Genomic DNA, 4,549 nt, shown 5'->3' with positions numbered 1-4,549 from the left:
TGACCACCAGGGGGCAGCTCCTGCATTGAGCATCTGGCCCCTGGTGATCAGTGTGTGTCATAGTGGCCAGTCATTCCCAGTCGTTCTGCTGTTAGGGTCAGTTGGCATATTACCCTTTTATTATATAGGATAGAGGCCTGGTGCAGGGTGGGGGCCCGCTGGTTTGCCCTGAATGGTGTCCCGGATCAGGATGCGAGTCCCGCTTGGGTGCCTGGCCAGCCTGGGTGAGTGGCTGAGGGCTGTTTTCAGGCTGCCCGCACCCCCTTCAGGGTGGGGGTCCCTACTGGGGTGCCTGGCCAGCTTGGATGAGGGGCCGAGGGCTGTTTTCAGGTGGGCCAAGCTTGCAACTGAAGCTCCCGGTCTCTCTTTTTTTTTATTTGTTGTTAGTCTGGGATTTATTTACCTTCTGTAATTGAAACTTTGTTGCAGCTCCAGCTCTGAGGCCGGCTGGCTGAAAGCAGGTTTCTGGGGTTTGTTTAGCTCCTATAATTGCAACATTGTTACTTAGACTGGAGTTCAGAGCCCAGCTGCGGCAGGCGGGAAACCTTGGCTTCCTCCATCACTGGAGCAAGCAAGCCTCATGTTCGCTTCAGCTGCCTGGCTGCCGGCCACCATCTTTGTTGGCAGTTAATTTGCATATCACCCTGATTAACCGATGGGAAGCGTAGCGGAGGTATGGTTATTATTAGATAGGATATTGCTCATTTTTCTTCTCTTCCATATGTAACTCTTATAGCATCGATCTACACCTTTCTGCTTATTTCATGCTAGGTATAGCTAGTTATGCTTTATTGGATATGGTTTTGTCATTCTAAAATGTTATAGTTCTTGAATGAAGAGATTCTATTTTATCCCTCTGAATATTATTTCTTCCAAATTCATATATATTTTGATCTCTGTGTGGTTGTAAATAAAATATAAGGACAAGTATATTCTGCAAAATAATGTTCAGTATTTATTTTTCCTCCCACTTTCCATCCAAATATCTACAATTTTTCTTTGATTCAGCAATGCTATATTATTATTCTATATTTTGATTAATGTACTTCTTAATACCTTTTTATTCTAAAAGCATTGGAAGCAAGAGGATGCATTTTTTTTTAAGGAGAAATAAATTATAGGACTATCTAGGAAAACAGGATTTACTTGTTCCAAAAACTGGTACTGAAATGGGTATGCAACGTATTACTGAATTCAGTTTTCTTCTTCCTTGTCTCTAACACTAAAAGGAAAACATATTGTATTTTGTTTCCAGGAACTGATAAAAGAAAACTTGTCAGTTCTTATACTTTAAAAATTTTTTAAATATGTACCTTTATTATTGCAAGTATTACAGATGCCCCTTCCCTCTTTCTCCCCGGATGTTAGACTGCTGGTTTCAAGCCGATCCCCACAGGCTAGGCTGAGGGACTTCACTGGTGCATGAAACTGTGCACTGGGCCGGTTTCGGCCAGATCCCCACAGGCCAGGCCAAGGGGCCCTGGGCCTCTATAATACGTATAAATTATTTGGTTAATCTCTTCCCACCCCCTTGCCCTTCCTTCTCTCTGAGATTCCTCAGTCTTTCATTGTCTAACATAGTATACATTATCTTTAATATCAGGGGGTGCCAAAGCTGCACAAATGCTTTTTATATCCTACTTGGTAAGCAGAATGATGGCCCCTCAAAAAATGTCCACCTCCTAAACTCTGGAGCCTGTGAGTATGTTGTTATGTCGCAAAGGAGAATTCAGTTTGCAGATGGAATTAATATTCTAATCAGCTGATCTTAAAATAGAGAGTTTAGCCTGGTCGGCATGGCTCAGTGGTTGAGCATCGGACTGTGAACCAGGAGGTCACAGTTTGATTCCCAGTCAGGACACATGCCCAGGTTATGGGCTCAATCCCCGGTGTGTGGCGTGCAGGAGGCAGCCGATCAGTGATTCTCTCTCATCATTGATGTTTCTATCTCTTTCTCCCTCTCCCTTCCTCTCTGAAATCACTAAAAAAAATATTTAAAAAAATAGAGAGCTTATCCAAATTGAACGTAATCACAAAGATCTTGAAATGTGGAATACGGAAGCAGAAGAGTTAACTGTCAGAATGATGTGATGTGAGAAAGATTCAACTGCCTGTTTCTTGCTTTGAAGCTGGAAGAGGGCAACAAGCCAAGGAATGCCAAATGGTGACACTTTGATTTTAATTTTGGATTTCTGAAATTTACAACTATAAGGTAATACATTTGTGTTATTTTAAGTTACTAGTATGTGGTAATTTGGTATAGCAGCAATAAGAAACTAATACATCTATCATATTAGTCCTCAGAAACTTGTAGGAATGGCATTGTCACAGAAATAATATTCATCAGATATTCCCTCTCCTCACATTTTCCGGTCCCTTTGATGTTAGATGTTACTCATTCTGGTCACTGAAATGTGAGCAGAAGTGAAATGGGTCACTGTCAGATCAAGATTCTTTTCTTCTGTTGTGCCCATACAGTTCAAATGGTACAACAACAAGGTGGTAACTCCTCAGTCAACCTAGCCCCCTGAGTGACTATGTATAGCATAGCAAACACACTCAAATCCTCATTAAACATTGATCTAGAAATAAAATTTTTATTACATTAAGCCACCACAATTCGAGTGGTAATTTGTTATTTCAATGGGACATAGTTTATCATAAAAAAATAAGGATACCAAATAATAGCTTAGTAAAAATATTTCTATCACAAACTAAGTTTCTCTAATTTCTAGAGTTCTTGGCTTGAAGATAGAGTTTATGGAATTTAGATTTTATGGCTAACGTTATGCTTAGTCTGTTACACTTTTAGCACATAATATTTACAATTCTAAATTGTGCTCTGTGACTAGTGCCTGAAATGAAAACTGTATCTTGTACAGTCATATACCTTTATGAACAATGGTCAGTAGCAGATATAGTTAAACCAGTCAAGAAAGAGGTTCTCTTGTTTTTCCTTAGAGTAACCTCACCTCCTCATGAAAGTGCCTGGGGCAGAGTCTACAGGAATGGCTGGCAAGAAGCCAATATTTTCTCAAAGAGCTTCAAGCCTCTTGTATGCCTGAACAAATACTTCTTTGGTAGCTACCTGCCAAATAACAAAATTTATGATTTTATCTTGGCCTAGTGGTTTTTAATGGCAAGTTGTTGCCATTTGACCCAATTATAGAACGTAAGTGTAAATCTGTTATATAAATGAACCAAAGTTGGTCCCTAAGTTGTTTATTTCTTCACAGTGGCCTCTGAGATCTGTTAGCTCAAAAGACCACTGGTGCCAAACTAAAATTTTTACACATCCAATTTTTTTCAACATAGCCCAAATAAACAGGTGTTTAGCCATTTTGCATATCATTGGAAACTGTTTTGCATATCATAGGAAACTGTGCCCAACATCGCTAACTATAGATAAAATAAACTCTGTAGCTATCAAAGATCCCAAACTGCTGCTGACCTTTTAGAGCTCCCTGACCCAGATTCCTGCTCATCTGCTGCATGACATCACCTGGACATGTAAGCCCCTCTCTCTGTCTCCTTTCCACCAGAGTTCCCTGCCCCTCCTCCCCTTCTTCCTTTTGCTATAGCTTCTCATGGCATTGAGCTGTGAGGGATTTCCCCCACATGCAAACTTGTCAAAGAGTTGCCTAAATAAATCTCATCTGTACTACCACTATCTCATGGTCATGGTCATATCTTTTTCTTTGATCAGCCCTGAAATTCCATGAATATACTACAGAATCTTATAGAATGTCTGATTTTTATCTATCATTGCTGGGCCCACTACATGTTAATTGCCAAAAGTACTTCCAAGTATCTGAGAGAACTCAACTAAGTAGGATTAGTTAATATTACCCATTCGGATGGTGGCGGAAAACACCCCCAAATCCCAGGGTTTTACTTTGATATAGTTACATACTAAGAGATACTTTTTTTTTCCTTAAATTTATTTGGCAATAGGTTCAGATGTTTTGTAAACCTTTACTCTGGTTTAGAACAATTTCATTAAGAAATATAACCAGACCTGGCCAGCTTGGTTCGGTGGTTGAGCTTTGACCTATGAACCAGAAGGTCGAGGTGTGATTCCGGGTGAGGGCGCATTTCTGGGTTGGGGCTCGATCCCCAGTGGGGAGCATGCAGGAGGCAGCCAATCAATGATTCTCTCTCATCATTGATATTTCTGTCTCTCCCTCTCCCTTCCTCTCTGAAAGCAATAAAAATATATTTAAAAAGAAAAAAATATATAATCACTATTTTTAGGGATCTTATGAGCACATTAGAACTCAGTGATTAAAACTACAGACTTTGACTTTTTTTACGGGATACATAAAAACACCGAAAATCTTAAAATTATTTACTAATTAAAGGCATATAAGAGGATAGCATTTAAAGTACACCACTGTGCCCTAACCTGTTTGGCTCAGTGGATAGAGTGTTGGCCTGCGGACTGAAAGGTTCCAGGTTCGATTCTGGTCAAGGGCATGTACCTTGGTTGCGGGCACATCCCCAGTAGAGGACATGCAGGAGGCAGCTGATTGATGTTTCTCTCTCATCA

The sequence above is a fragment of the Myotis davidii genome, unplaced genomic scaffold (assembly GCF_000327345.1).
Source record: "Myotis davidii unplaced genomic scaffold, ASM32734v1 scaffold473, whole genome shotgun sequence".
Lineage (NCBI taxonomy): Eukaryota > Metazoa > Chordata > Mammalia > Chiroptera > Vespertilionidae > Myotis > Myotis davidii.
Note: the sequence above shows the minus strand (reverse complement) of the source record.